The 20,973-nt window shown below is 37.5% G+C and overlaps 1 long non-coding RNA gene across 1 annotated transcript; it reads left to right on the forward strand.

Annotated features, from left to right (window-relative positions):
• The first annotated feature begins 918 nt into the window (after positions 1 to 918).
• LOC116652946 (uncharacterized) lies at positions 919 to 20,769 on the forward strand. The gene is made up of 4 exons (XR_004306192.2): positions 919 to 1,150; positions 12,660 to 12,744; positions 19,574 to 19,640; positions 20,582 to 20,769. It is a non-coding gene; the product is annotated as an uncharacterized LOC116652946 (long non-coding RNA).
• Positions 20,770 to 20,973: the final 204 nt, after the last annotated feature.

The following is a 20,973-nucleotide window of genomic DNA, read 5'->3' on the forward strand; positions in this document are numbered from 1 at the left end:
CATTCTTGCCAGGGTTTATAGTTTTTGTTATAGCATCTACTCTATACATTAGGATGAGTACATGATTCAACGTGGAAGATTCTTTCAGCTCTGATAATCCTGTCTTTGTGCATGACCCTGACTTAACTCATTTGGTATGGTTATTTGAAATATCACACATATAGCAACGTCTGTACATATTACAGAAGAGAAGAAAAGGAGGTTAAGGATAAGGAGGGAGATAGAGTTTAAAGATCAAGCCACAGCTGATAGCAATTAGTGAGCATTACAGGAAAATAAATACGTGCTGGACTGAGATTCACTAACCACACACAGGCAATGATACTGCAATATCTTGTAATAGCTAGCAAAATATTGCAGTAACAGCTTCTGGCTAATTGCACTATTGTTATCTAAATACACAGTGGTACTTAGATTTTCAATACAATATTCTTTTGCTGCTTTACATGCCACTTAGCATTAATGTAACCTTATTTTTCAGCTTTTGAAAGTGCTGGGTGCCATTACAAGCCTGAAGCAATCAACAAGCTGGAATAAGAGTGACTTCGGCAAAGTGTATTGAGAAAATAAGTGTATTGAAAAATGGCAGTGTACTGAGAAAAAGATGGAACAACATTTTATCTTCCATGCAGACACTACAGGCAGTCAGGATGTGTTGCAGGTGCCGTTTTCCTCCTATGCCTATATTTGTAGACTCCTGCTTGTGAAAGACATACTCCTGTTGTGTTGACACAAAGTAATTCAGTGACCATTATTGGCACTGCAAAATGAAGAAATGCCAGCAAAGTTTGCAATCACTATGGAAACCGCCTCTCCTGTTGCTGTGTTGACACTGGCACATCTGTCAGGCATAGCAACAGTGCTGGAGGATTCTTTACAAGGAAGCTCCTTGTGAGACTTCTGTCTGGGACAGGGCCCAGGGCTGCAGGGCTTGTTTCAACAACAGTCTGTCTGCACGAGCATTTTGTTTTCATTCTGTCCTTATAAGACAATTCTATGTTTTCTTTTGAATGTTTGAAGAATTGCAGGGTAAAACACCTGTAGAGGCAAATTCAAATCTAAACTACAAGGTCCATCACCAAGATGTTACATTAAAGGGAGAAAGGGTCCAGCATGCAGCAAATTGAGAGCTTTGTGCTTTTTCAGCATGGTATGTGGTCTGTTAAATATCTATTACTGCTGAATTTTGGAGTTTAGAGCAAATTACTTATCTAAAAAGTCCTCATTTCTTTCCCATTCCATTCTATTCCCTTCTCCTCACCTTTCCTCTCCTGTCCTCTCCTTTTTTCCCTTTTTTTCTTTCTTCCCATCTTCCTGCCTCCCTTCCTTCCTTTTTTTTCCTTTGACTGATTGGTCATAGTTTGCTTACATATATATATATATGTATGTATGTGCATATATATATATATATATATATGTATGTATGTTTGTGTGTGTGTGTGTATTTAATCCTGTTTTATGCAAGAGATATCACTTTTCTTCATTAGTGTTCCAAACCTCATCTGCCAGTAAAACGCACTTATACCAGCATGTCAAAGTGCTTTCTGGCATCAGTGGCTGCAATACCATTCTGTGTGAAAATGGAGGCTGTTGTGTCCCTCTAAGGGAACACAACCACCAGCAAAGGAAGAGATACCTTTATGGCTTGGACTTGAAGCTACTCTTATGATCCAGAGTCTCTCATTAAGTTAGTAGTTGTCTTTCAATAAACAGATTAAATAGATGTTTATTTTTATTTTGATACGTTACCTTAAACTAATTTAAAAGCCTTTGCTGTAAAACATTAGATCATGTCACAAAATAAAAGTATTCTTTAGTGCATTATACAGACACACTGAGAGGAAAGTACAATCTCAGGTATAATTTCCCAGTGCTAACAGTAGCATCCGTGGGGCTGTTGAAATAAATAGTGAACTATTGAATCCCTGCCTACCCTGCAGGTAGTAGCTTGATCTTTTTCATCTTTTTCTCTAGGAAGGCTTTCAAAATATGTCCATGATCTTTGCCACTTGTGATAATGGGTCATGGTGTGTTTTGATTCATATAAGCTCTTCAGTGTTTGGACTACTTTTTAAAGGAAGACCTTTTAAAGATCTTGAGAAATTAACAGAGAGTGTAGAACATTCCCATGGCAAATGCAGCAGTGTTCATGAAAAGCTGTAATGCTACAAAACAGTTTACAGTTTAACTGCTGCAGAGCAGCTGAGGGTGACTGTTGTGACTGGTACACTTAGGATTTAATGTAATTAAACAGATGAAAGCAGGAGGAAGGAAGAGTCACAGAGCCAACTTATTCATCATACCTCCACAAAATGTTCTGTGGTTTCCTTTTTAAGAGCTGGTGTTACACTACAGTCTCTTCTGATTGGTATTCCAGTGTTTATCTATTATGAGTGTTTATATAGATTTTAAGAAATATCAAAAGCTGCACCAAAGAAAGCAGATGATTTTTTGAATTTTCTGATCCTGATGTACTTTACTAATTGTACTCTGAGTTAATACAGCAATATGAGTGGGAAGAAGCTTCTAAAGCTTTGTCTTTATAATTTATATTGCATCAAAATCCCTCCTGTGCTACAATAAACAGTTGCTTCTTACTTTTGTTTATATATAATTAACCACAGAGATAAGACATTGTTAACTTTTCTGCTAACAGTTTATGTAATTGATGGTGCATTTATACCAATGTACATACAAACAATAGTGTTCTCATATTTAATCCTTGAAGGCTGCTAGTGTGGTATGTTTTGCAGTGGTTAGAAAGAATTCAGTGGTTAATTGTTGCTTGACAGTTACATCTTTTTAAATGCTTTCTTACATCTATTAGTGCTGGGAATCAAAATAGAAAGGCTTTGTCTTTGTCTGTAGGAATCATTGGTAAGAAAAAATGGATGGAAAGGGATGTCTTCCCAACTGCCACAATACTACAACGGAGAGAAAAAACAGTTGTGTTTTGCTGAAAGTTTTAATTGCAAATTATAGCATTGTGGAATCTTTTGAGTTGGAGCAGGCCTTTTAAGGCCATGTAGTCCAGCTTCACTGCAATAAATAGGGACAGCTACGGCTAGATCAGGGTGATGAGCCCCATCTATCCTGACCCTGAGTGCCTCCAGGGACAGGGTATCCACCACCTCTCTGGGCAACAAATTTCATGGAGAAAGACCGCATCTGTTAAATGGTGTTAGTTTGAAAAGATCTGAACAGGTTTAATAGCCACACTCTATCTACAGGACATCCCCGGATGTGGAATGAGGTCACCAAGACCGTTATGTTTAAATTTCTTTTCCCAGTAGCCCTGGACCTGCATTTTGTATTCCAAAGGCAAAGGGATTCAACAAGGCACACAGCAAATGCAGTGTTGGGGCTGGAATGTAGAGACACAAGCAGGTAGTTCTCATGAGTGGTAGAATGACATCAGGATCTCAACATGAAAGCATGGTCACGCTTCACTCTTAGGAGCAAGTACTGTCACGGGCTGTTCAAAGTGCCATGTTTACAACCATGAAACAAGCTCCCTACTGATTTCAGTACCTGATATAACACAGATATGCAGACTCAGTGCAAACTGTCCCATCTGTCCCTCCTAATTTCTATCAGTAGTGACAACACAGCATTATTGTGCTCCCTACTACATGATGTCAGTGAAAATGACACAGGGGGCAGGGCTGGAGGAAATAAATGCCATATCTTAAAATTTCTTAGTACAGTATGCCATGGCAGTACTTAAGTGTGCAATTGTTCCCTGATGTGAATTGCCTCTGGTAGATGAAGGAGAGAGATGGAGAATGATTTATCTTGCCAAAGCTTAACAAACAAGTGAATATCACAGGTGTGGACTTAAGAGATCCTGAACTCCTCATGTCTTGTGGACAGCCTCATGCACTGCTGCATGCTGGCAGGTAAATGATTTCACTTGTTATTTTATTACTCTGCAAAGAAGTTTTTGTGTGTTTGGCTTTTTTATTATTGTTGTTCAATACTGTAAACAGTTGAAATGTTTGGAATGCATTTCCAGCTCAGCAGGCTTTTTTTTTCAGAGGATGAAATTAGCCACTGGAGTTAGGTCTCTGTAAACACTCACTGCTGGAGAACTGAAGCATCATAAAAGGGTGTTGTATTCTTTCTGAAACCAGCATTTTCTGGAAGCGTTACTCATAGGAATGAAAATGTCCCAAAGCACAGAATTACATTTCTTCAGAAAGACTGGAAGTAATTTTATCACAGAATTTCAGAGATGCTACAGGAATTAGGCTGCCTTGAAGGAAATGACATCAAATTTTGCAGACCCTTGGGAGAGCAACTTTCACTCAATTGAATTACCATGTTACACCATCACATTTCCTTCATTCAGTTTACTTTTAGGACTGTTAGGAATTGCTATAACACTTGTTTTCTGATTATTTTTTATCACAGTCTAAAGACTATCATTACTATAGAAATACAAATATATATATATATGTCCTTTCATTTGTTTTCCCAGTCTTTCCATTTCTGAAGCAACATGAACCCACCCCAAATCTTTCCATCATACTGTTACACCCTGACCACTATTACATTAATATCTGACAACTTGCTAAATTTCACATTTAGCATTCTGGTTTAACTCCATGAATTGATACCTTCTCCCAAAAAATACTTGATTTTTTTGACCCTTTATGACATCTTTCCTAAGGCATGTTTCTTGCCAAGCCAACTATCTTTGTTATTAATATATTAACAGCAAGTTGTATTTCTCTCTCTCTGTTTCTCTCACTATTAAACACACTGGTGTTTCCTGGTTTCTAATCGGTGAGAGTGCTTCTGACAGGTAGGTCTGTGCTTTCATTTTCTTCCTGCTCTTTCCCTTCAAGTTCAGCATTTCTCCACACCACATCTCTTAGGGCACTGACTTAGAGCAGATAATGAACTGTACTTTTTCCCCTGAAAAAGTTATATAAACCTTCCCCCTTACTGCCTGCCAGTCAGAAAAAGTTTAATAAAGTTTGTTTTGTTTTTTTTTAATAGTCTTTGGACTTCAAACTACCAGAAAAGACATTAACTTACAGCTACTTGTAGCAGTGAAAAAACAGTATAGATATTGTCCCCAGTTTGGTGTCAAGAATTCAAGAAGATTGTCAGAAGCTTTTATTTGAATTTTCTGCACCTTATTTTGAGGGCTGAATCCATGCTTTATAGAGATTGGTGTGAAATGAGTTGCTTAATTTGTGTAGATCAGGAAGAGAGGTAGAGGTATACGCTGAATTTGAGGACAGCAGGAACAATTAATTCATACTGTTTGATTTATGTAATGAAGATATTCAAAAGGTTGTTGTTCTTCCATAAATCAAACCCAAGGACTTTACCTAGTAAGCCAGATACTTCAGTTTTCAAAAGACATAAGTTACAGGGAGAGGATGGAAGAGTTCAATTTGTGACCAATGCCTCTACAACAGTATAGAAATGATCAAATGATCATGTAAACCCAGATGATCCCAATAGATAAGCCACATCTTCTGGTGCACCAAAAGGACAAGAAATATAACAAATAAAGATCATGCTCTATTATCACAAAAAGGAGACAAAGTGTTGTCTAACTGATTAAATTCAAGTACACGAGCAGACACAACAACAGAGATTTCCTTCAGCGTATTGGTGTAAATGCTCTATATCTTGGTCTAGATGTTGCAAGCTACAAGATAATGCTTCTGAAAGAAAGAGAAAACAAATAAACAAAAGCAGCTGGAAATTCCTTCCTGACCCCCTGTAAGTAGATAATTCAAACCCTTAAGCTCTGATTAACCTAATCGGGTTGAAGTATAAGCATTATGAGAGTACTGAGATAATAGATAGTGTTCTGAATACAGATAATAAAAAAGAACTTAGATCAAGATACAGAAATAGAATGAGATTTCTTAGTTCATAAAAAAAAAAAAAAAAAAAAGATGACATTTGGATTTACTGACAATTAAGAAAAACGGATGAACAGCTGTATAGAAAATCATAGAACTAGGAAGAAAGTAAGCTACTCCATCGGATTTTCAAATTCTTTGATTTTGTTTGTTGTTTCTCCTTTTAATCTCATTATATGTCTACATCTTTCATCGCATAACTGGAAGAGTGATGATGCAATGGAAGGCTGCATCTACCCATATTGGGATGAGAACATTTTCAGCAGCTATTGCCAGTCAACCACATGAAAGCAGAATAAGGATCATATAGCTTTAAAATTAGGACAAGTCAGACTGGACATTTAGAAAGAATTTTTAAAAATTAAGCATTACAATAATTCAGCTGATGTTGCATTAGGTACTCTATCAGCAGAAATACTATGGTGAAAGTTGAATGCCTTTCTCAGTTTCTGCAGTCTAGTTCCACATATACTGTGGGAGGGTGTCACCCCAGAACGGTTGGCAGTGGAGCTTTCTGGCTTTATAACCCATGAGGTGAAAACTACAGGACTCTATTTTGCTCTACACAGATGACAGCTCTGTGACACAGAAGAAGAGCCCCTCCCTCTGCCTGTGGCTGATGAAGGAGGCTGAATTGTCCTGCTTGATGAACTGCAGTCTCCCTCTTTTGCTTTCTTATAGACACATTTGCAGCATTTCTATCTGTGGATCTGCCAAATTCTGTAAAAGGGCGTCATATTTGGCCTTGTGTGAGGCAGAGAATTCTCTGTTTTTCATGAAGGTATTCTGACTGATTTATCATCACTGTGAGCACTGCAGACAAAGAACAAGATGAGAGGATATTAAGAAATAAAAAGGAAACCAGAAGACAGACTAGTTAATGTTTCAGAAAAAGTTTGTTGTAATGAATACAAATGAGAATCAGTAGCAAAAAGTAGCAAATTATATTCCAGGTATATTCATTCTATATATTCTGCTTGTTTGCACATCACTGCGGTCAGAGCTGATATAACTGGCAGGTAGGATTATTTTGAATGGCTTTTGCTTCAGTAAGAATCTAATTCATGCCAAGGAGACAAAGATATGACTGTGACGAAATGTAAGACATTAATTACAAGATGGGGTTGCAAACCTTCAGAATTTACATTTCAGAGAGGCACAGAAAGGTGGGCATCTTGTCTTCTTGAAGACATACAGTGGGCAGATCTCTCCTGTTTCCAAACAATTTTCTCTTGAGCTCTCAGTTCCGTTCCACACACTCTTACTCCCTTAAGAACAAGGCAAATGAGACTCCCTGTCTCATGTGGGTTTGAAAATCTCTGGTTATCTGGCCAACATATACCCTATAGCATTCCCCTCTTTGCTCTTCCTTCCCTGGCATATGCTTCTTCCTCATCTTGTGGAGGACAAAGAGACAGAGAAGGGAACTGTGAAATAATCAGGAGAAGATAAATAACATTCTGTTTTTGAAGTGAATATTTATACAAAAGTGCCTTTTCTCTCTTCTGTCAGTGTGAAGAGGACCAAAAATTTCATTTACTTCCCTTTTTACCAAAATCTCAAAATGGAGCTGTGGAGGCCTGGTATAATGAAGAGTTGAGCTTTCCAAGTATGAAAAAACAGTACATTGGGAAGACTTATGATTATAAGAGAGGAGAAAGAGATGTGTGTTGGTCATTGTTACAAAGATGAATATTACATATTTTGACTTATCCTAATTTAATGAACCCCAGAAAGCACTCTTAGTGTTTACTTTTTCCTCGTTTGATTCTAATTAACCTTTCCCATGATTCAGATGTCTGACAAATGTGGAGGACTGCAGGGCTAAGTGCTTTTTTCCCCATGATTGACTTTAATTAAGCATGCTCCAGGCTTGAAACCCTTGTAAACTTAGAGAACTTTATTTTAATTGCCTTCTGCCACATTTACTTATGCTAGACAAATAATATAAATCAAATATCAATGCTATTAGAAGAACGAAGAGCTGACTTACAAAATTGTAGTCTGCTGCTGAGAAATAGATTAAACTCTAATTCTGAATAGAAAGCACTATGGCGGGAGAAAGATGACAGATTTCGTGAAGGAAACTTCTGGAACATTAACAGCTTTTCCTATTCTGCACAGTAGGTATGTTAAGAAAACAAGTTTCAAACTACTGTTATTCTTCAGATTCGGTGTTAATAGGTTATTTTCATTAAAACATGAAATTTTTAACTGAATACATCAAGAACTTATTTCAGGCTTTGGACTGCTCAGCAGCTCTTTGTTGCAGCTGATGGAATGAGGCAGTTCAATCTTAATTAGGAGACCTTGTCACCTAAATTGCACGAGTTTTCTGCTCCCTGTGCCTATCCCAAGAAAATCAAAGAGTTAGGCACCAGTATTTGTACAAATAAATACTGATGTTATTGTTCAAAACACTGCAAACAAAATAGTGCTCCAGGAGATATTTGGAGAAATAAATCAAATCATCCATAATTTGTTAGTCAGCATGAAGATTTTATCCAAATTAATGTTTGTTTGTTTGTTATTTATTTATTGATTGATAGACTTTTAATATAAAATTCCATCTTGCTTACAGGTGAAGAATATCCTGACTATGAAAATGAATAACAAATCTTGTTTTCACATGCTATTGGCATGAACTGAACTCAGTGTTTTAGAGAGGAATCTTGAGTTGCAGAGAGTAATCTTGAGTCACATAAAGGCACTGTACTGCACATTTTTGCTCCTTTAAAATCATACTGTATGTTCTGAAGGATCAACTGAATTATATTTACCATGTTAGGCTTCTCCTATGAAAACTCTTTACTCTTGAAAGGAGTGTTGTGGCTGTCATGCTAGGATGACACCCTGAGAAAACCTTTTGCACTTGGTGTGGCTGAAAGTGCTTACTGTTAATAAAAAAAAAAATAAATGGTCTGAGGAAGCTTTAATGGAAAGAAGCCTAGCAAAACTGTCTTTGAGCTTAATTACAGTAGAGCGGTGGTCTTGAAATATGAGCTAACCTTTTGCTTCAGCAACCAAAATCCTGAAAATAGATGACACAGGGGTTAACAGCGGTGTCTCGATCTTGATGTCTCTGTTTCCTTTCCTCCTTTTTTTAAAAGCCCTTTTCTAAGACAGTGTAGTATACATTAAATTATAAATTTACATAGATAGATAGGTTATAGATGTGACTTAGATCAAGTTAATTCCAAAATCAGAATCTTTACATCTGCACCCACAAATAGTGCAAAGTAGTACCTGAATATTTAATCAGTGGAGGCATCAGAACACATAAACATGCACATGTGTCTATTCCTTTATATGTTTGACTGTTTAAGAATAACGTCTTTCTCTGAAAACAGGTCCTGCAAAAGTTAGCAGTCTGACAGCTCTGTTAGTTCTATTTATCCAGCTAACGTGTACTGCTGAAACCACTGCAGCATAAGGGTCTTTGTGGGGGCCACCTTTGGCTTCGAAACAATAATTACATTCCTGTACCCTGTTGACACTCAGCTTCCAAGAATGCCAATAACAGTGTACCAAGGTGGCAGCTTTCAGATCCATGCCCAGGACTAAAAGATGTCCCAAGCCAGTCTAAAGTCAGGTGTCAAAACCTGCACAAAGCTGAAGGAGAACTGTTGACATTTCTGGAGCCTGTAAAGACTGCAGTTTAATTCCTGATTTTGACATGTTTAGGAGTCCTTTTGAATGACCTCAGATTAAAAGGGTAAGCTAGGCTACATGGTGGGAGATACACAGTGTAGATATTGACACTTGATGCACAAAACGGTTTATTTTTAAAGTACCCTGAGCCTTCTAAATTACAGAGCATTAATTTAAAATGGGAGATATAAGCCATGCGATGTACTGTGGCTTTTTCTTGCCTGTGTGTCTTTGCTTAGTCAGAGTCACTATTATTCACGGGGAAAAAATCTACAGCCATTTCCTGGTTTTAATTAATTCTATTTTACATCCTGACACTTTAACTTGCTCTTGATCAGCTTCTAAGTGATCTGTTTGACAGGTCTATCTTTAATTCTGAGTAATTGCCAAATCATTTTGCAATTTATCAGAAATAGCTCTAGCTAGAAAGAGCTATTTTTCTTCGAGAATGAAAGCAAACTCTCAGAAAAGGGCCTGGGAGATTCAAGAAAAATTGTAATGTCATGTGAAATTTCTGAGTGGGAGACCCCCTTCAGATTTCTAGCAAGATTGCTGAGTAACTTGTGCGTTCCATAAACACTGTAATGATCTGGCTTGAATGAAAGAACTTGCCTACATCCTATTTCTTTATTTAGACTACGTTGAAAACCCTGCCGTCTATTACAATCTATTGAACGTGATCATTTTGTGGAGCCATTTTCAATGCCCTTTTTTATTGTGTGAGAGTATTGATAGTTGGTATTAGGCTTCAGGAACATCTGTAATTACAAACTAAATTACAGTGTTTCTGACTGAATAATTTTTAAATTCTGCACAATAACTACAGTGTTTCCTTTCATTCAGCTTGTTCACTCGGTACAAAATCCCAGGTACAGACACTTGCATTTGCTCCCTGTTGAGTCATTGTTATCTGGGGAAAGCTCTTTAGCCAACTGTCAACAGTGGGAACAAGGACCTTATGTGGAAAGATCCTTTTCTAAAACAGATTAGACTATGACCTATGTACATGTATGTTTCTTTTTCTGTCTCTGGGAAATTAAATGAAAACTATATCTGGGCCAAACATTTTAATGAATTGTAAGCTTATTAAAAAAGAAAAAGAAAAATATATATAGAGAGAGAAAGAGGCAGATCTAGGACAATTTTGAAATTCAGTAATTTATTTAGTGTTGTCAAAAATCACTCGTAAGACCAAAACAAAACCTCAGTGGCATGAAAATGAATATCTCCAAACTTTGTTTTCTTTCAAATTTGGGTTGGAATACTGAGTATATATATATATATATTTTTTTTTTTTTACACAGAAGCTCTCTCATAGTCTAGATTTGGTTATTTTCAGGGTCATGAATATTGCTAAAACCATGAAATCAGAAAGTGTGCCCACTGAGAGAGAGCACAGGAGGGATGAAGCTATGTATATAGGCATTATTAACAACAGAGCAGAACAAAGTGTATAGGAACTATAATCAATGGCACAACTGCAGTGAGTTCATTACACAGCTGGTAGGAACTAAGAATATAGACAGATAGCAATTCCCTTTGACATTTAACATTTGACTTACTGGCAAGTAGAAGTGATGGGTACAAGTGGCATTCCCTTCACTGTAGCAAAGATGACACTTCACAGAACCATAGAATCATCAAATCATTTAATGGCTTGGGTTGGAAGAGACCTTAAAGATTATTTAGATTTTACCTCCTGTCATATTCAGGGTTGCCACCCACCAGATCAGGCTGCCCAACCTGGCCTTGAACACCTCCAGGAACTGTGTGAATCCACAACTTCTCACAGCAGTAGCCTGGTTCCAGTGACTCACCACCCTAAGAGTAAAAAATGTGCTCCTGATAGCTCATTTAAATCTCCTCTTTTTTAGTTTAAAACTGTTCTGCCTTGTCCTATTACTATCAGATTGTGTAAAAAAAAAGTTTCTCTCCTCACTTTAGGTATTTGAAAGCTGCAGTGAGATTTCCCCAGTGACTTCTCTCCTCCTCAGAGTTTCTTCATAAGAATCATAGAATTATTAAGGTTGAAAAAGATCTCTAAATCATCTAGTCCAACTGTTCACCTACCACCAATATTGCCCACTAAACCATGTCTCTAAGTACTACATCAACTCTTTCCTTGAAAACCTCTAGGGTTGGTGACTCCACCACTTCCCTGGGCAGCCTGTTCCAATGCCTCAACAGTGAAAAGTATTTCTTCCTAATATCCAACATGACCCTCCCCTGGCACAACTTAAGGCCATTTCCTCTTGTTCTATTGCTAGTTAAGAAGAGGGAGAAGAGGCTGAGCCTAACCCCGCCACAACTTTCTTTTAGGTAGTTGTAGAGTGATAAGGTTTCCCTGGAGCCTCCTGTTCTTCAGATTAAACAATCCCAGTTCACTCAGATGCTCCTTGTAAGACTTATGTTCCAAATTTTTCATCAGCTTTGTTGCCCTTCTCTGTATACACTCTAGGGCTTCAATGTCTTGAAGTAACGAGCCCAAAACTGAACGCAGGTCTCAAGGTGCAGCCTCACCGGTACTGAGTTCTGGAGGATAATCAGTTCCCTAATCCTGCTGGCCAAACTACTTCTGATTGAAGCCAGGATACCATTGGTCTTCTTGGCCATCTTGGCATTCTTCTGGCTCATGTTCAGATGAACATTGATCAACACCCCCCAGACTGTTTTCCTCTGCACAGTCTTCCAGCCACTGAATCCCAGGCCCATAGTATGGTGTTCTTGTGACCAAAGTGCAGAACTTTGGTGCAGGACAATTGAATGTGTCCAGATTCCTCTGTAGAGTCTTCCTACCCTCAGGCAGATTGACACTTTTCCCCAACTTTGTGTAGTCTACAGACTCACTGAAGGTGCCCTCAATTCCTTCATCCAAATTACCAGTAAACAAAACAGAATGGCCCCCCATACTGACCCCTGGGGAACACCACTCATCACCAGCCTCCAACTGGACATAGAGATGTTGACCAAATCTCCCTGACTTTGACCATCAAACCAATTTCTTATCTAATTCTGCCTCTACTACAGAGTAATGTTATTCCATCTCCTAAATGTTTTTTGGTATATGTTAAATGTCATCTCAATGGGTGCTCTTTGTCATAAAATGATCTGCTGTGTCAGTCCTAGATCGATCACTACTTGAATAATCCAGAGAGCCCAGCAGATTTAACACCTGTGAGACTTCTAGATCTGCAACTGACTCAAGGTAATGACACTACAACATATGAACACACACCTATATATGTTTCCCAATCCATTAATTGTTCTCATAGTCTAAATCCTGATACAGCAAGACTACTGCCCTTCACCAGATAAGTGGCAAATGAAGAACTCATTCTAACTATAGAAATATTTATCTTGGAGAAGAGAGAAGGGAGATGAGAGAAGGGAATGGTTCGGGATCACATGGTTGCCTCATCTGTGTTACTTATAGATAGAATATTTAATTCCCTCCAGGTAAAAAAAATAAAATATTAGAGAACAAACAAATTAAAACCAAACAAACACAGAAACCCTCACCAGCAACAAAAACAAATAAGTGCAGATTAAAAGAATACATACATTGCTATGATATGGCTCATACCAAATGTACCTTCATAAAATATCATGCTGTATTGCTGCAGCTGGCTGGATAATATCTGGATGATATCTGTTCTTGTGACTGTCATTGCCAAGCAAAGAGATCTGCCAAATTATTAAAAAGTGTATTACAGTCCCTGCTCCTCTTATTACTCCTTGTGCTTCTTGCTCCAATTCCTTTCATGTTGTTCTGGTACACAGGGAGATAATAAGTTACATAACTAATTAAAGCAGATGTATTTTTTATAAAGACTTTGGAATTGAATTTTTTGAGAATTAAGAAAAAAAAATTCCCAGGTGTATCTCAATACTATTCAGGAAAATAAAAAGTTGGATTTCCTTGCTTTGGCTTGCAGGAGTGCTGTTTTGATATAGACTTTCCCAAAGATAGAAGGTATTTTCTTGGCTTACTAGCATACAATGAAGACAACTCGTGACTACTTAACTGAGTTTGCAGTTTAGAAATAAAGATAGATGTGCAATCTTTTGCCTTCCCTGTTCTGTTGCTTGGGCCACAATGAGCAAAGAGAAAGTGTCTTGGGTTACCTACATGTATGCTGCTCCATAAGTAATGCTTCTGGTTTCTTTCCATGGAAACGATAATGGTTACAAAGAACACAATAACGCTATTTGATTGAGCAAATTCTCAGCTAGAAAACTCTGTTTTTTAACATAGTCATTGTCATTAGTTAGCTATACATTTTCACCAGTGATGAAGAGCCTTCATGCTGCACACTTCCATGTCAGATGCCATTCTGTCAGACTGCCCCTCTGCTGTCATCTGTCACATGGCAACCACATGTAATGGAATATTGGCAGGAAAGTTCAGTGTCCACAGCTTTGCCACCAACATCTGTCTCTGATACGAAATAACACAGGAGGCATTTCTTTTGGAGCAGCCAAATGTACAATATGTAACATATGTACATGTAGACATAAATTATATGAAGTAACAAAACTTATTTTAATTTTATTTATTTATTTTTATTATTATTAAAACATAAAGAAAAAGAAACTAAACCAGAAAACCCAGCGAGCTATGTGACCTTCTTTTTGTGAAACTAATATATTGCTCCAATTCAATGGCAGTGGCTGCAATTCTCAGTGAGCTCTCAAGGTGTTCATCAGAGCTTTTTTATAACTTTTACTCTTCCTATGCTTTATCCCTGAAAACAGCCGTTCACAAGTGTATGTACTGCCCAAAAGCAGTGACATGAATGGAGCGTGGCTGTGAAGGGAGAGGTATTTCTTTCTGATAAGAGGGGGCTTATAGAGGTCTAGTAGAGAGAGATCGTCACATTTTTTATTACAGCTCTATACATTCCTTTTGACAATTTGTATGTATTTTATCAACAGCATAGACAATGGCATGGACTGCACCCTCAACAAGTTCGCATACAACACCAAGCTGAGTGATGCAGTTAATACATTGGAAGGAAGGGAAGCCATCCAGAGGGACCTGGGCAGACTGTAGAAGTAGGTCCGTGTTAACCTAATGAGGTTCAAAAAGGCCAAGAGCAGGGTGCTGCATGTGGGTCAGGGCACCCCAGGTATTTATACAAACTGAGGAAATATCTCCTTGAGAGCAGCCCTGCGGAGAGGGACCTGGGGGTCCTGGTGGATGAGAAGCTGGATGAGGCAGCAGCGTGCGCTTGCAGCCTAGAAGGCCAACTATATCGAAATCACTGAAAAGCTTTGCACTAACTGCATTGACCATGGGTGAATATTAAAGGCCACATGGACATGCTATTGTAATCAACTTTTTAAAATTAAGGTGGCTCTACTTCTACTGAGTGTCCAGAGATTTATAATGAAGATGGGGAAGAAGAGTTAGGAAAAATAGGAAAAAATGCTTCTGATATGATTCAGCTTTTTTAAAGAACAGGCGTGTGAGTGAGATAGAGATGTACTATATGAGCAGAAACTTGTATCACGAGCTCTGAGATACATCCCTTTGGTTTCATAACATTCTGTTGCTATGCAGAAACGTCTCATCCCCTACATGGGGCAAAAGGAAGAGAAAGAAAATATTTTTAAAATTTCAATTTATCTAAGAACCTGAGCAAATAACACTCCATTTCTAATGACTTCAATTTCAGGTTGGTATAACTGGTAGATATTTTCCTGCTCTTTATACTTTTATGTCTCATTTTCTGACCAATTTATTTTCTGCTCCCTTTGTTGGAAGAAGTCAGGAGGGGATAAGTAAAGAAAAGAAGCAGAAAGGGAAAGTTACATTTTGGCATCTGATTTCAAAACCAAAGGCAGAGCTGAATGCATTCCTCCCCCCATGGAAATGTTTGTGAAAAGAGAAATGAAAAAAAAAAAAAAAAAAAAAAGATTTCCACAATTATCAATTTTTAAAAAATTATTATTATTATTATTAATATATATGTAAAATGTAATAATTAAGAAAAAAAAGTCTCTTTTTTATAAAATAAATCTCCAGACAATAGCAAACCTCAAATTCAGAGACCACTGCATATATTTTTGAGCTACCACATTCACTTCCTCTTTAGTATGTTAAAAATGTGCATCTGCATTGGAAAGACTGGTCTCACGTAGCTAATTTGCCATTAAATGTATATTTTAGATTGCGCATTTTCAGGTTTTGCAGACTGAATTCAGGATGAATGCCTTCACCCCCACTCCCACCCCTCTTTTAAGCCTGTAAATACTGCTCTGCATCCATATTTCTAGCATGACCAGTTTGAAGCACTGAATCTCTTGCTCACAAATGACCAGCCATGGGTAACAACTTAGGGTGAGACTAAACCTTTCAGGGATGTGCCTCATTACCTCGGGCTGTTCAGTAGTGACTGATAATCTATGTTTTTCTCTGTATAAATGGTGCTGACCATACACAGCAAATATATATATTTCTTAATTTCTTAAGTTGCTGTCTGCATACTTGTGTATATGTGCATGGCTCCCACACACAGACACAAATGAAAAAACACTGAAGTTTCAGGTGCCTTTTTTTCTGAAATAGATGCAGAGAGACTGAGAAGAATCAAATAGTCTGAAAGAACAAAAGTTCAGGGAAATAGGTACAGCAATAAGCCCAGTGATTTATGAGCAATGTGAAGGATTTACCACACTCCTGCATCAGTTCATATGATAAATTTGCTTTGGTCACTGACTTCTGACTCACCATGAGAATTAATTTGCAAACCTGAGATATCTGAATGGTAAATTATTGCGTTTATTATTCATGTTGAATAGCAAATCACTGTAGTAAGATTCCTTCCCCCCCCCCTCTCCGCCCCCCATTTAATACTTCATATTCATGCAAGATGAAAAGTTATTAAGGTAGGACTTCAAGTTGTACAAAACTTGGCATACATATTTTGTTTCAATTCATTATTTCTGACATTGTCTTTCAGCATTCTTCATTTGAACTGGGTGTTTTGTTTTTTCTTTTTGGAACTCTGTGCAGCAATCTGACTTACCAAGCAAAATAGCACTTCAAATTCTTGTTAAATCTGTTATTTTTCTGCCTGGCTAAAACTACATAGCTGTTTACGTGACTTTGTTTTCTGTTGTACTCATCCTTTCTTCTCTGTTATCCTCTGCACTCTGAAAGGTGCGCTGATTAGCACTAAGACAGGAAAAAATATTCAGGGAAAAATGATTCAGACAGACCCACTCAAATTTTTCTGATGTATTTTGAGAATTCTGTAGCAGTAACATAGAAGTCACCTCTTGCCATACATACAAATTGCTTCAACTCATTTCCTAGTTTCAGTCTGAGTTTTATTTCTAAGGTTTTAATTTCTAGTTATTATTTTAAAGGTCAGCCAGCCTGGACAAGCAGCACAGCAATGACATGAGTTAATCATTTAACTATAGAGGTGTTAACTCATGTGAAATACAGCGGCAGCATCTCACTGAAACTCTTTTCCCTCAGCAAAGAAAATTTTTCACATTTGGGTCTGACTACATTAATCATGAAGTTGAATGGAATGTGAACTTTCAAGCATGTAAGATACTCCCTAGTAATTATACGTGTATCCTGTGTTAATTTTATACACTTGTGTTAAATGCAAGGCACTTTACACAATCATTGGGAATGAATGAAAACAGCTTTTAATTCACCATGTACTGAAGAACTGTGGTGGTAACTTCACAACTCAGCTTTCCCAGGGATAATTTGTTCTTCTGCCTGCATTCTAAAAAGACCAGCAGAAATATCTAAGTAATCCCTACTCCCTGAGAAGAAGTTGGGCTGAGAATGGCGTGATGTGGATGCCTGCACAACAGTGCGTAGTGCCTCCTGAACACCATGGCTCCTGTAAAAGGAATTACAGGTTACTTATATTTATGTTATGTTCTTTCTACTTCAGGAACAGATCTGAAAAACGAGAAATACACACACATCTTCATGCATTTGCAGCTCACTACCTTCTTGCTCAATCCAACTCATTTTGGTCATGATTTTTAAGACTGTCTAAACAGTTGTTTTCAGAAAGTTGCAAGTTCTGTCTTCAAAAAAATATAGATCATTTACAGTATTTGAATTAACAGATGCACAGAATAAGAGACAGAATGTTGCTGGTCACGTATGAAAAGCTTGGCTACTTTTCTGAAGCCACCTCAGAAAGACACATGACAAGAAGTGGATTATTTTGTTGATGAAACAGGGCATAACACAGTTGTCATTTGTCTGTCTATTGTCCACTGCTCCAAGCATGACATTAACTCTTCAGACAGGGCAGGCAGCAATACAAAAACAACAACTTCAATATCTAGATGAGCTTCCATAGGAGTCCTGTAGACTCTGACATTTACATTCTATACCAGTGTTGACAATGTTAAGGCCACTTCACTTCTGGGCTAATAAAAATCACTTTGTTTGCAGTTCAGAGGAATTAAAGCTCAACAACTGAGGGGATAGGAACCATGACAGAAGCTTCCAAAATAGATGCAGACGTTGTGACATTAAGTTATCGATGGAAATGGAGTTGGCAGGGAAGTTAAAACTATATGAGAGGAAATTAGTCTTAAGAAAATGACAAAGAAATCCATGTCAACCAAGATCTGTGCAAAATATACTGAGTAATAGTTACAGATGAAGACTGATGCTAAACAAACACAGACTGAAAGACAAAAGCATTCTCTTTGATTATGTGGTTTCTTGTATGACTGGAAAGGCTTTGCTTCATGTTTGTTCCCATACTGACTGCTTGTTATTCTTCAAAAGACTGGATCAAAATTCCTTTCCTCATCTAGCTTAAAGCAACTGTTCAACCACAGGCAACAGCATGTGCAATGAATGCCACAATGAGCAGTGCTCCTCATATTTCCCATCAAAGTTTGCTCTGTTGATTCATACTGAACTTTTGCCAGGAGCCTATGGGGAAGCGTTGTTCTTCTTTGATCACCTCCTATCAGGGTGATAGCTGGGCTCATCCTCACTAGAACTGGTAAAAGCAAAGATTATCTGCAGTGGAAGTAGTGCCCTGAAGGAGCAGAGAGAGAAAGACAGAGTTTCATGAAAATGAGCCTTTTGTTCAAGTAAGCATTTAAAAGCTGGAGGAACACCACCAGATTACTGAGATTTACCACTGTTTTTGTCAAATAGCAGTAGTAATACATAATGGACTTTATTAAAAAAATTACTTGCTAAATTGTTTATAACTAAAGAAAAATAAAAACCACGTGACAGCCCAGCAATTCAAAAACCTAATAGGCTTTGATACACAGCTTTCACAGAGCTTTTGCAAATACAGATTAAATTCAAAAATGCTTCACTCTCCATTGGACAGATGTTCTACTTTTGAAACTTAAAGGCAATCAAAGAGAGCAGATTATCTGCTGAGTGCTACTTAAAGGCTGGGAGTGAAGATACACAGGACAGCAATATGTTAGAAACCCTAAATAACCCTCCCTATACCTCCTTCAGTGCCAGAGCCCCTTGTTCAACAAAACTACATTGCATCTGGAGAAACATCAAGGAAGATTACTTAAAAATGCATATATATTGGGATAAAAGGGGAAAAAAAAAATCATGAAAATATCCCCATTTCAACCATACCAGACTTTGGTAAGGCTGAAGGTCTACTTTAATACATCCTAGATATTATTCAAAGTTAACTAGTTAGCATTTAGTCACTTTGAGAGAAAAAAAGATACTGCTGGTTTCAGTTCTTCAGTGTCCTGAGTTATTAGTGAAAGCTGGGAAAGAATGAGAAAGCAAACCCTAGAAGGTGATTAATATCTCTGTTAGAAGTGCTAAGCAATTGAAATTAATCATTATGAAAAGTGAACAACACGTGAAGCATGAGCAACAAATAACTGGACAACACTTCAATTTTTGTTACCGGTCACTACAAAAGTCCATTCATAACCATGGCAACTGGGAGTCCAAATTTACAGCATCATTACTAACAAATATTGAAGGGTAGCTTATAGCACTTTCCTCTCACAAGAGATACTACCTTCTTTCCCCACAGCACCCTACAGTAATGTGCTTCGACCCCAGGTTTCTTCCTTCACAAAGAAAATCTACAATAGGTTCTGGTAAGTCCTGTTACGCATACATTTCTCTTCCACATCAAGCAGATTGGACCTCAGCAGACATTGTATTTTGGATTATATTTCCTCTCAAATGTCTGTGATAAATAACAGAACTTTCTTCAGACACCAAGGCAAAGTCTCTTTCCAGTTCAGAGACCAATATGAGTTTTCCTTGTAACTTACGCCCATCATACACTCTGGTGGGAATGTGCCAGAAAAACACCACATAAGAACAACTAGATGTTTAATGTCATTGTTCTGCTGAAACTCTTTGGAATTATTTCTGGATAGTCACTGTTGAAAAGTAAATATGCATTTATAAAATTATGATAGTTACACCTGATATATTATTACACCTGAGTCAATATGCCTACCTTTCCTCTCAGGATTAAACCATAAAAAAATAGACAAATTGTTCTGAACTCACAGGGGTAGGGTTCAGCAATGCTTCTGTCTGGCCTGAACCTAGAAGCCTATGTTGTATTTTTTTTCCCCACAGCTAATTATTTTTGTTGACTACAGAATCCCCTCAAGAATTTCCCCACTTTTAAATATACGGGCTCTCAGAAAGTTAAAAACATTATCTGTTCTAAAACATCCTACAATAATATATCTGCATTTTCATTGGGAGCCTAATTAAATAGCTTCATTGCAGCTAGCTTTGTGCTTAACACTAAGTGTTTTCTTTTGTTAACTTGTTAAATCAGCACTTCAACTTTTTCTAATTATTTAGAATACCAACATTGTCTGCGTAGATCAAGTTAATCCTACAGTACTATCAAACTATTTCATTGATCCATTTTGATTCTGGAATGCTATGAAATTCCTCCACTTGCAGCTAAATCCTGATTTAATGCTGTTATTTGTCATATTGCAGTTTGCATACAACCAACTTTCTTTTATTAGTGCATTCTATTTCTCTCATTATTTACTCCTTCATTCAGTTGGTCCAGCTATCCCACAGGGAACCAGAAGACAGCTCTGACTTACTAGAAACTCAGTCATGGAGCCATTCAATTAACTGTGCTATAATAAAAGGTCAAATGACGCACCAAAATGTTTATGTACACCTACATTCTGTCATGGCATAAATGCATTTGAACAAATCTTACTGAACTGATCAAGGAAAAAAGTAAGGTTCTTTTTTTCTTCATTTCTCCATATACTCCTTGTGCCACCTCTTTGTGCATCAAATGAAAAGAACTACAGGTACTTTCCCTGTGAATGCACATCTTTAAAGCACATGAGTTTGTTTTGTTTTTTGTTTGTTTGTTTGTTTTAAATTAAGCATAAATTCTGTCCTCTGTATTTTTCTGTTTTGCTTTTGATTTTCCCT

Source organism: Coturnix japonica, chromosome 2 (genome assembly GCF_054131305.1).
Source record: "Coturnix japonica strain WE chromosome 2, WE-NBRP24, whole genome shotgun sequence".
In the NCBI taxonomy this organism is placed as follows: domain Eukaryota; kingdom Metazoa; phylum Chordata; class Aves; order Galliformes; family Phasianidae; genus Coturnix; species Coturnix japonica.